Here is a 13231-nt window from a genome sequence, read left to right as displayed (position 1 = left end):
TCACCCTCCTCCCTCTGTCACCCTTCTCACTCTGTCTGTCTCCCTCCCTCTATCTGTCTCCCTCTGTCTGTAACCTCTGTCTCCCTCGCTCTGTCTCCCTCTCTCTGTCTCCCTCGCTCTGTCTCCCTCTCTCTGTCTCCGCCCCTCTGTCTCTGTCCCTCTGTCTCCGTCCCTCTGTCTCCATCCCTCTGTCTCCCTCTCTCTCTCTCTCCCTCTGTCTCCCTCTCCTGCTGTCTCCCTCGCCCTCTGTCTCCCTCCCTCTGTCTCCCTCCCTCTGTCTTCCTCCCTCTATCTGTCTCCCTCTTTCTGTCTACCTCCCTCTCCCTGCCTCTGTCACCCTCTGTCTCCCCCTCTCTCTCTCTCCCTCTGTCTCTCTCTCCCTCTCTGTCTCCCTCTCTGCCTCTCTGTCTGCCTCAGTCTCTGCCTCTGTATGTCCCTGCCTCTGCCTCTATCTCTCTGTCTGTCCATATCTCTGTCTGTCCCTGTCTCCCTCCTTCTGTCTCTCTCTCAATCTCTGTCTGTCTCTGCCTCTGTCTGTCTGCCCCTATCCCTGCCTCTATTTGTCTCTGTCTGTCCCTGTCTCTGTCTGTCTCTATCTCTCTCTGTCTCTGTCTCCCTCCCTCTCTCTGTCTTCCTCCCTCTCTCGCTGTCTCTCTCCCTCTCTCTATCTCTCTGCTTCTCTCTCTGTCTCCTTCCCTCTCTCTCCCTCTTTTCTATCTCCCTCTTCTCTGTCTCCCTCCATCTGTCTCCCTCCGTGCTGGGACATAACACGGTCTTCACACTAATCAGACAGATTAGTTTTCATTTGAGCAAGAGGGCTGAATGGAGCTCCCATTGCACTTCCTAGCAGGGCTGTTGTAGATTATTTTGGACAATATTGCTAATTGGTTATCGGGTGTGCTCTGCATTTGTTGGGCATTACCTGCACAGCAGTGCTGCTGCACCCTCTGTGGGACAGTTTCTTCTCTTCTCAGAAAAATCCTATGTGTTAATGAGATAGTTTTGGTCTGTGAAAGCAGCGCTGACTTACCTTTAGTGAGGCATTGCCAGCACTCCTTGGCTGTGCTGCAATAAAATGAATGGGGCAGCGGTGACCATTGTTAGAAGGGGTGCTACAATTGTAATGGGACCACTTCAGAACTTCTCAGCATGGCGGCAATGTTTTTAAACTGAGTGTGATTAAGTGCAATCCTCGTAGGCCACAGTGAAGTTACAGGGACACAAAAGCAATTCTGTCTGCCTGACAGCCCGTGTCTGCAGCTCTGAGCTCTGGTCTCTACCTGGTACCCTGCTCGCCCACATACACGCCAGCCCCCCTTCCACTCTTTTTACTTGTTAATGGGGCTTTGTTGTGAATCGACGACCCCATAGAGCAGAGTGTCTCGGAGTCCGTGCTGCTGTGGCATACTCTGAGACACTCTTTCAAAGGAATGCCTCTTAATTAGCTTTAAGTGCCCTTAATACTGGTGTCATCCTGCGACACACCCACCATGAGAACTTGGGTCTTGTCTGAGTTAAGCATGCAGCAGCTATCCTTCATCAAGTTTGGAAATGCCTTCATGCCATTGTGGAAGTTGCTCTGGGTGACTGTGGGATCATCTGTGAGGTAGAGAATCCGCAGAGGGTGTCATTGGCATTGGCATTGGAGACAATGTTGAGTCCATGTTTTCTGACGATGGCTGCAAGAGGAGCGATGTAGATGGCATCATGTAGAGGCCAATGCACTTGGCCAGAGGGCGAGGTGGGCCCCTAACCACACTGTTACTTGCTGTTTCCCATGGCATTGGACTGAACTCCTGAGGGGTTGTCAAGAGGCCCAACTACAGCCCCCACACTGCACTTGGCCAGAGGAGGAGGTGGGGTTCCTAACAACACTGGTGCTACAGTACTATTAAAGCACCTTGCAGTTTCCCACGGCATGGGATCCCAATACCTGAGGAGCTGCCAGTTGGTCCAACTACAGCCCCATGCTGCACTTGACCGGAGGAGGAGGCGGTCCCCTAACTACACTAATGTTGTTAGAGTGCCTTGCTGTTTACCGCAGTACAGGATGTGCCCAAGCCAAGCCGTGGTTAGGGCAAGCCTGGGGCAAGGGCAGGCCCTCCCTGCTCATGCAAAAAACAACTAAAGAGTGACTGGTCGGTGCTGTGGTCAGAAATAAAAAACAAAGCCACCAGAAGAACAGACTCACACCGTCAGTGACAAGGTGATAACCAAGAAAAAGGCAGAAAATGAGTGAAACACATACAAAAGTAGAAAAGAGTAATAGCTTATTTTTAAGAAGAACTCTCACTCACCCTAGTGGTGACATGCTTCATCATGGGGTTCCCACTGGAGGAACCGAATGTCCCTCCAGTGTGCTTCAACGCCTGAATTACAGCAGAGCTGGTTGTTGTGAAAAAAGTTATTTTCAATTTGTGTTGCGTGAAAGTGATAGTGAGGTTAAAAAATATCAGCTGTACCAGAACCAACTTTTATTCAGTGGTCAGCTAATATTGTTAAAAACAGTGTATTGGATACTCTTAGAGGTAATATTATTAACCACTTGTATCCTTTAAGAATTAGGTCAACATGTTTCAGCTGTCCAAAATTATTAATGCAGCTTTCTTCAGGACCAAATCAGTGAATATCCCCGGTGGTCCACGCTCGCTAAGCCGCGTCCATCCCAGGTGAATATAAAGTGTGAAAAAATATTGTTCAAAGCTACCGGAATTTTCTGTGTCAGCACACCTAGTATTTCCAGGGGCAAAAATAGCACGATCCTATGGTGCTGTCGTCATGGGCTTAGCGGTGGGGGCCCTCTTCACGCTACAACATTTTGCACATAGCGACTCCCCGCCACGAACCTACTCCATTCACTGCCGCCACCCGGATAGTGAAAGGGAAGTTACTGCAGCACTATTAATGTGCCTTGCTGTCTCCCATGACATTGGACTGAACACCTGAGGGGTTGTCAAGAGGCCCAACTACAGCCCCCACACTGCAATTGGCAAGCGGAGGAGGTGGGGTTCCTAACACCACGGGTGCTACAGTACTATTAAAGCACCTTGCAGTTTCCCACGGCATGGGACCGCAATACCTGAGGAGCTGAAGGTAGGTCCAACTACAGCCCCCATGCTGCACTTGACCAGAGGAGGAGGCGGGCCCCTAACTACACTAATGTTGCAGTGCTATTAGAGTGCCTTGCTGTTTACCGCAGTACAGGATGTGCCCGAGCCAAGCCGTGGTAAGGGCAAGCCCAGGGCAAGGGCAGGCCCTTCCCTGCTCATCACTGCATGTGGAAGCCCAGAGAAGGCTGGTCCACCCCACTTGGAATTTATTTAATGTACTTTTGCTCCCCTCCATATAGATCTTTTTCTATGTTATTTTCTCACATCCAAGACCATTGTAGGTTAGCTGTCTACCGAGGCCTACGAATAAGGAACCACATTTTTGTCTCGGAAACTTTGCAGGGGATACTCATCCCTGATATTGAAAGGACCAATCCTCCTGGGTAATCGCCTCACTGGAACATTTAATATTGCTCATTGAACTCACACAGTTAACTCTTGCCTATTAATGAAAATCTGTTGCCTTGTGTAAGACCTCTCAGTATCTAATTTTCAGTGAACAATTGATTTACATCTAAGTTTTTCTTATATGTTTACTTGTAATCTGTTTTTGATGCGTAAGGCCCTTTCCTCCTTTTGTCCTTTTTACATTTAATGAAGTGCTAGACGTGCAGTCTTGTATATTAGGATTTTTTTTGTCACCATTATTTGTCAGAATCGTTTACTGAAACCTATTGGTTCAGATCTGCTTCCCTATTTATTATATAAATTAACATGAAACGCCATCTGTTCAAACAAGGTCAACTGTAAAGTACCGATCATGGGGAAAAGGAAAATTAGCCATAAATGTCTAAGGGAGCCCATAACTTATAAAGCATCTACAAAAGCCCCTGATACCTTAACCTTACAAGAAAATGATGACCTTTTTTGAGGAAGTGAAGCTAACTTTAAGTCCTAAACACCTATCAAAAAAAATCCGAAAGAGGCCCCATTATTCGAAAGAACTAGAACAAATATTAGTACAGCCCTTGGGGCATATTATCAAGGGCTCTATCGCCGTTTTAGCGGGGAAAATCCCCGCTAAAACGGCGATAACAATAACGCACTATTACCAAGCTGCCGCTAACTACTGTTAGCGACAGTTCCTATGCGTTAGCAACGAAAAAAAAAATCGCTATACGCGGAAGCGATAAATATCGCTAATGATATGCGAGGTAGGCGTACCCTCGCTAAATTCCACCAAAAAAGTCGCTAACACGCTAGCGCACTATTATCAACTATCGCCTAGACATGCTTAGTGACAAAAAAAATCCCGCTAAAGCCCCTTAGCTGGAGATAAATAAGAACTGCTAAAAGCAGTACTAAAAATGCAAAACTGGAGATAAAAAGACCATAGCAAAGGAGAACTAGCCCAGCCCAGCCCCACCACAAAGCTGAGGACCTGCAGACGGCATGGAGGTAGTAATCATACAGCTCGGAGTCCCACAGTGGCCACAGCCCCCACCGCCACCACCGCCACCGCCCCCACCGCCTCCCGGACCACCAGCAAGGCAGCACCAAAGACGACGGCGGACAATGCGCAACCGACTTGTCCTTGTAGACCTAGAACGACACGAAATCATAGCCCACTACAGGCTCAAACGGACATCCATTGACTACATACTGAACCACATAGCCCACAGGCTCACACCACCAACCCAGCGGATTACCAATATCCCCCCACAAACAAAGCTACTGGCTGTGCTGCATTTCCTGGCCTCCGGGACTTTTCAACCCACAACATCCAGAGTGGGTGGTGTCTCACAGGTAGCCTTTTCAAGATTCCTCCCAAATGTGTTGGATGGCATAATCAGCCTGATACCCCAGGAACTACACTTCCCCAATACAGTGCGTGAACAGCTCCTGGTCAAGCAGGGTTTCTACGCCATAGCTGGAATCCCACAAGTACTGGGTGCAATAGACTGCACACATATCCGATTTGTGCCACCAGCGGACAGGGCACACATATATAGAAACAGAAAGCACACGCACTCAATGAATGTGCAGGCAATAGTGGACCACCGTGGAATGTTCACAAATGTCATCGCAAAGTTCCCAGGGAGTGTGCATGATTCGTATATTTTCCAGCAGTCAGTCATCAACCAGCGCTTCCAGGATGGAAGATATGGGAATGCAGTCCTTGTTGGTAAGTAGTAATCCAACATATCACTTGCATCTACAGCACGTACATGCTAAACAGAAATCCATCCACATCAATTTCACTGTATCACATTCAAGGGGGCACACGTGCAATAACTGGTGCACTCCTGCTAAGCAGCAAGGATATGCAAGACATAGTGTGCCACAGCTCCACCATCATGGATGGGTGCCATTTACAATGCGGTGCACCATGGTGCCAAAACGGCACAGATGCGTGATGCATCTGTGTCGGAAAAGTGACGCATAGCTGGAACAGCGTTACAAGTCCAACGCATATCCAGCAATGCTCTGGTGGCCCTATCTAGTTAATGCTGAGTCAATCCTCATGCCTGCTTCAGGCAGGTGTAGGCGTGTCATGCAGCATGGGCCTAAAAGTGACAGAGTGAAAAGTTGAACATTTAACTCTGCAACTTTTAGGAGAAGTCCCAGTGGCGGAAGGCCCCCCCTGCACAGGAACGCCTACATGTGGTGCAGCCCATTACAACGTGCCGCATCTCCCAAATGCATCACGTTGAAAGTACCCCTGGCCCCAGCTTTGTCAGGTGGAAGGCATCATAACTCAAATGGGCGGGGAGTGAGAGTTGCTACAGAATGCAACTGTCACATAGCTCCCAATAAGAAAAAGTGCCTGAATCTACACGTGCATGGGAGGCCCTGGTGGGCGGACTCAGGATAATAGACAGGGAGGAGGATAGCAGGTCTGAGTCCTCAGTGGGGTTGGGACATGCATGAGTAGCTCCATTTGGATAGAGAGGGACTAGCACAGTGAGAGGCACCCGCAACATAGGTGGAAATAGAGAACTACACTATAGAGCGTACGCTGACTCATTGGTACATGACACACATCAGTAGTGATTTAGCAACACATAGATGTCACACTACTGCACCAGCGGCCGGGCTTGGGGGATGGGAGTTGATGGTCAATGTGCATGCCCAACGATGGGGCGTTGTGTAAGAATCATGTACCATTATACATGCTTGATTGTGGTTCATTGATGGGCTTGGCATGATAGCATCCAAACTGAGGTTGGAAAATATGCTTGTAATACTGATTGCATACTTGTCCAGTCTTAACTTGTGCAGTTGATTGGCTGAATTCATTCAGGCCCCTTTGTCGTGTGTAGTATGTAGTCACGAAAATCTAAAAGTCTCATTACAAAAACATTTCCTAATTAAGATATGTGATATTGCTACATTCATCATGACCGCTGAGCACTCATGTCATATAGTCTTGAGGCCAGGACTGGTAGGAGCACACAGTACAGGTAGGGGATGGTGTTCCACATGCTGGAGTTGATGTCCTTGTTGAACCTAACAAGGCCCAATGGTCCAGGCATGTAACAGGTAGCTCACTGGTGATGTGTGTCAGACCATGACCATGAGAAGCATGCATTGTGTTCTGCAGCAGGAATGCTGAATGCTGGCGTACAGTAGGTCAAGTGTGTGTAGTGTGTACTCATGCCACCTATATAGCAAAGGTACATTACAGTGCAGTAGGTGGATCACTGTCTGTGGAAGATGGGAAAAGAGCCACACATGCAACTCATCTGCACAATAAAATGATGTTGGATGGAGTCACAGCAGTGAGCCTGATTCACATGCTAACATGCACTACAGCCTTTTGCTTAAACACATGGTCACCTTGAAATACAACATGACATCCATCCCAACACACCAATCCATGCTCATCAACAACACATCCAGCACAACCAATTACTAATTCCGCTTTCCCTTGTATGTCACAGGGGACCAAGGATATGCACTGTGACCATGGATGATGACACCAGTACGTCACCCCACCACCCCTGCCCAGAGACAGTACAATGTGGCACAGATACGCACAAGGTCCATTGTAGAGCGGACATTTGGTGTCTTGAAGTCCAGGTTCCGGTGCTTGGATATCACAGGTGGCAGCCTGCTGTACAGTCCCGAATTGGTGAACAAAATTATCTTGGCATGTTGTGTGTTGCACAACATATGTGTCCGTACCAAAGCACCATGGATCCAAGTGCCCGAACCACCTGATGAAGATGAGGACGAAGATGAGGCTGGTGCTGTACACCCCACACCAAATGCTGCAGGACTTGCACGGAGGAACCGCATCATCAACAATTATTTTGCTTGAGTCAGTCACGTGTTGTCTTAGAAATAAAATTGTCACAAAAATAACGTCTCAATGTGTTACTGTCTGCCATGGGCACTGTACCCATCAAACAGTTACGTGTCACAATGAGTGGTCAGATGAGGCCATTATCAATGGAGGGTGGGAATGTGTACGCAGTACAGTTATGCCCTGCACCATGTCAAATGTATGAGACTCGACTTGGCAAGGTACTATGTAGGCTACACCATGTCAAATGGTTGTGTCACATGGTGCAAATACTAGCTGAGTAGGGTGCTGATTGTGATGAGGATGACATTCCTATACTGAGTCAATTTCCACAATCCATGTATCATGGATTGGGCATGTTGTGTGAATCACACTAATTGGGAGAGTGTGAAATGGTGTGCATGATGCCAATAGTCATAGCAACATCCCAATACACATGGGTGCCAATCATCCAGACACATCTCCAGACCATGTCAGTCATAGCAGCAGTAAACTGACCCTTAAGATGTGTACAACGTTCCTGATTACCAGCCAATGTTCATTTCCATGGAAGCATGCACAAGAAGTGGCGTATAAATAACCCGGGCCCGTATGAGATACATATCCTGTATATTTCCAAGCCCATTGTTGATGTATAATGTCAAGTACATATGTGCACAGATGGCCATACTGGCAATGAGGCTCCTGAACAATGCCTCAAAGATGTATGTGTGGAATGTGATTAGAAGAGCAAATAGGGCATGTAATGGCACAAAATATTGCTATGGGGGGTGACAAGTGCCGCCATTTGGATCAGGGAAAGGGCCTATCATTTACACCACCTTAAAAGGAAAGGGCCAAATTTGAGTCACAAGTTGATGTGCCGTCTAATGTGGCTACAACATCAGTATGTCTGTCACAAGACATCAGCCTGGAAACTACTCCCACCTACAGATCCACAAGGCCAAACATCACTATGCTGAGCAGAGACTTTGTAGAACGCATGGACCATTACCATCACCAAAACATGCATAACACCAACATCAAAAATATTTTACATGGCTGGGTGAAGACACCTCCTACAGCTGGACAGACAAGTGAATGTGGATACACACTCACCCCTGGGTCATTCATAGATACCACCTGGACACATCTCTTATACCTATTCTACAATGACGTGACATCTTAACATCTACATCTGACATGACACATGCAGGTGCACACACGGTGAAGTCTACAGAAAGTGATGGGCCAATGTCACGTGTCCACCATGGGGGAGTAGCACATGTAAGAGGAGGCTATCATCACTCATGGACCACTTGTGGACAAATGCCAACATGACGAGGCATGTGTGGTGGCTAAGTGTACCAATAGTACAGACGTGCTTCGGGCTGCCCGGAGCTACCTTCCAACTTGTACCTACACATGTAGGATGCAGAGCTGCTGGCCATGTTGGTAAGTTGTGGTCCAACTACACACCTGCTGCAGCCCTCCCCCAAATCTAATGTTGATGAAAGGCATGGCCATTGCACCTCAGGGCCAGAGACTCATGATTCACATACTACACACATAACAGTGTGAGTGCAGGGAATACACAGTGAATGCAGTAGTGCCACTAATATTTATTCAGACTGTGTGTACCCTATTGAATGTATGATGCCAATATAGAGGTCAACCAGTGGTATGTATCAGTGCATGGCCTACTAGACATGAGGACAGTAGTGCCTGCCCTGCTGCAACCAAACATGGACCAGGGGGCCTTCTACTATCACATTTTGCACATCAATGCTCACTGGCATGTACCAATTGAAGACCTTGCCTGATGGACCATTCACATTGTGACAATGTCATAGCATTGCATTGGTGCAATGGTGGGACCACATGTTTGCACATATCTTCATTATTCTACACCATCTCTGGATCAGTATAAACATGTACAATGCTCGTATTCACATTGTCGTACATCCCTAAGGTATCAGTGGCCGGACCCTAAAAAGTAAGTTATTACCTTTGCAACATTTGACCAATACACATATCAAAGGAAAAAAATAATTTATTTACACTATATACAACAGGTGAGCATATCGGGCTAGTGCAGAGGGTGCCCGTTGGATGGCCAGACAGAGACAATAGATGTTAACAGGTCCAAGGGAAGAGGCATAGTTCACTCCACAGGCTGGTTGAGGTGGCAAGGAATGGGTTCATATGGCAGTCCATGGGGGGTCCAAGGTTGTTCCGGGGGACAGTGAAAGTGAGTGTAAGAAGTTCATGGGTGGCACGAATCAGAGTCCAGCAAAACAAAAGAAACTGGGGCATTGGTACAGAGGGATACTAACGCTTCCTCCTCAGCACAATTTCGCAGTCATCCTCATCTCCATCATCATCGGTGTCATGTGCCTCACAGGTGTCAGTGGGTGTTGTGGCAGCAGCCATGTGAGGCACTGACACTCCTGGTGTTGGAGCTGAGGATGTGGAGGCTGCAGCAGCATCCATCTGCACCATACCCTGTGGCAGCAAGGAGGTGACAAGAAGGTGCAGGGCGGTGAAAATCCCAGTAACCTGGCGCATGTGTTCAGCCCTGGCAGCCAGATGTTGGGCCTGCATCCGCTCCATGCTCTCCATGATCATCCTGATGTTCTCAAGTCCCTTGGCGACATTGCTGGAGCTATCCTGAGCAGACAAAGCATGTTGCCGCTGTATCATGACTCCAGCAATGTCAGCCATGGACTGGTGGAGAGCATGGAATGGGCCCTGTGTGTCAGTAAGGCACCCACGGATGCCTGCGAGCTCGGCTGCCACGAGCTTGAAGCCCTCGTCCACCCTATGCCCCATCCGTTCCTGGAGCCCTATGATCCGCTGTTGGAATGCACGTGCCGTTGGATCTGGCCCCAGGGAAGTGGCTGGGGTGGTGGATGCCTGCTGCTCGTTGGTCTGAGCAGAGGGAGGGCTCTGCTGAGGGATACTGGGTTGCCCTGCACGGGAGGGTGGGGAGGCAATGTGATTGAGTAGGAGTTCGATGTCCTCGATGTTGAGTGTAGCGTAGACATCCGGGTCAACAGTGAGTGCCTGTCCAGGTTGCTCTTCAGGAGGTGCAGGAGGTGCAGTCTCAGCCTCTGCAATGTGACATGGGATATGAATTACATCACTGTTTGTCACAATCAATCATGCATTTGAACATAACACCCTGATACAGCATGACATTGTCTGGTCATACTTGTTGACAGGAAAGGACCTCTGTTTGACAAATGGGGAATCATCTGAGGAGATTACAGGTGAGGTGTAGCAGTGGTACATGGTCGTCTCACTGTGCCCTATCTTCAATGGGACATACAAAAATGGCTCTGCCTTAGCACTAGGAAATAGCCTAATGAATGTGGAGTGTATCTTGACACTATGTGAGACTATTGGGACTGTGATGCATATTGACACTGGCTATCTGGCAGCCCTTGTGTGACCTCATCTCATATCACAACATTCCACACATCACTGTGACTGACATCACCTCCCCCTTAGTGTGTGGCTCATCTCAGTCCTGCTTTCGGTTCATGCTGTTTGGCATGTGGATGAAATATACCTATCTGGACGCACCAGCCACATCCTTAGTGTGGACTGAGTAATGAAAGGCACATACATGTCCTGGTGTAATAAAGACTTACTGCAAAACTACCACCCATTCTAAAATCTGTAGTACAATGGGGAGTAGCTATGTGTCCAGCTAGCCACAATGGCCATGCCAGGGTTGCCAGCATTAAGTTATGGCGTGCTACATGTCTCCAATGGACCTCAGTGTCAGACAAAAAGGTGCAGTATTCCAATACCTGTTGGCTCCATGCATGTCCGCAGGGATGCCACAGTAACAGTGCAGAACGCCACAGCCAGCATGGATGTGACGCGTATTATGTGTTGTGCAGCCTGGGCACTAAAATGACAGTATCTGTGAGAGCCATCTATGCCGTAAATGTGTGGCATTGCTGGAGTGTACATGCAAGTGCAAGTCAGCCATGTGCAGGTGCAAGTGCTAGTATGTGCAGGGTGTTGACATATGCAGGTGGGGGAGTAGTAATGACGGGTGACTCTATGGAAATGAACATCACTCAGAGTCATAGCCCTCCAAGTACCAGGGTTAACTATTGTGCAGATTGCTAAACAAGATTTGGATTCACACTGTTGCAAAACAGACTGAAGCAGCAGAAGCAGCAAGTAACCCAAGTATTACACAACACTGCGTACCCAAAGGCAGAAAACACTGTCCCACACATCACCCTATGTCCACATGACATTAGAGTGTGGTGAGAACACCCAACGCCATCCATGCACAACATGGCCTCGGATGTCCTCCAGAAGCAAGCGCAATGATCTGCCACACCCAACGCAAGCAACCTCCTAACGGCCCATGACACACACCACAAGGCCAAACACAGGCCCTACAGCCAACACAGCCACTGATGGAGAGTAGGCACAGAAGACCACAGATAATGACCAGCCAGGCCAAAGGGAACCAACAGGGATAACCACCCTACAACAAAGGCACAGCATGAAGGAGACACATCTCCAGACTGTGCACAAACGTCAAACTGAGCACCTGCACATATACATCAGTAAGAGGTACACTACACAACAATATTAGAAACAAATACTGTGACTATGTGCAAAGGAATTAAAATACCTGACCCAGGAAGATTAAACTCAAGGTCCATCTGGCCAACAAGGGGCTCACATGCTCAACCCACAAACCGCCAAAGGCCCATCCGGCCACGCACAAAGCTTGCAGGGTGGACAGGGCCCGACCTTAGTTGAAGCAAAACACCACGTAATCCTAAACACACCCCGGATACCAATGCGGACACACCCCGTGTTGGACAGCACTCCAGGTAAAATGTCCACATGACTGGCATGGAACCAGAGGGTCCAAGGGAAACCATACCCATGTACAAAGTCACCCATAGTAGGAGGACAGGCCAATGCAAGGTGGTCCACACACACCACAGCCACCCCACAAGCAGAGCTGACACCCACGACTGAAGTGAAACAACAAGGGATCTCCAGCAAGCTACAGCAAGCAGGGCCGGACAGGGAATCAAAACCCGCCCCGTCAAAGTGCTCGGCTGTCCCCCGTGGGGAGGGTGGGTGTGCAACAGAGCTCCTTGCCAGGTCCGGTTTCCGTCCAACTTGGTTACAGGGAGGAGCTTGCAGCTATGCTGCACAAACAGCCCTGTAGGTAAAAGGGACCCCAAGGGCCAAAAAGCCGGAACCTACCCTTGCAGCGCACCGGGGGATTGCACAGGGCCCGCAATGGTCAGTCCAGGCCTGGAAGCAAGGACCCACTGCCAAACACAATGTAGTGAGTCAGACCCACCCCGACCAAACTCCATGCCTCCCCAAATGGGAGGCCAAAGCCAGTCGGCCCTGCAGCAGGATCCACAAATCGTGTGCAATTGGTGGCAACGCACACATGTGACATTACACACCACCATGACACAGTGTGACCGGAAGATCAACATCCTCAGGAGGTACAAAGGCAGTAAGAGCCCAGGGCAAACGAAGCAACCATGGGATATACATAAGGCATAGGCTGCTATCACACACAAGACCTGTGCCAGCCTGCGCCACCAGAGGCACAAGACATGTACATTCGCACACGGATATCAATGAACGCTCCATGTGACCCCACTACCGCCCTGCATGAAGCTTCACGCATGCTGAAAGCAAGTGCAGGGATAGGACGCAGCATTGGTCCAGGAGTGAGTGGCTGGTATCATTCAGAATTACATCAGCCAATGGTATGACGCGTAGCAACGCCAGTACACTACCTCCTGTGCATTTGTGCCACACCCGGTGGCAGCCATTATTGCCGGTACACCTCTCTTCATGTGGCAAGACCTTGGGGATATGC

Source organism: Lissotriton vulgaris, chromosome 6 (assembly GCF_964263255.1).
Source record: "Lissotriton vulgaris chromosome 6, aLisVul1.2, whole genome shotgun sequence".
NCBI classification, from domain to species: Eukaryota; Metazoa; Chordata; class Amphibia; order Caudata; family Salamandridae; genus Lissotriton; species Lissotriton vulgaris.
The sequence above is the reverse complement of the archived record's forward strand: the minus strand, read 5'-3'. Positions refer to the sequence as shown.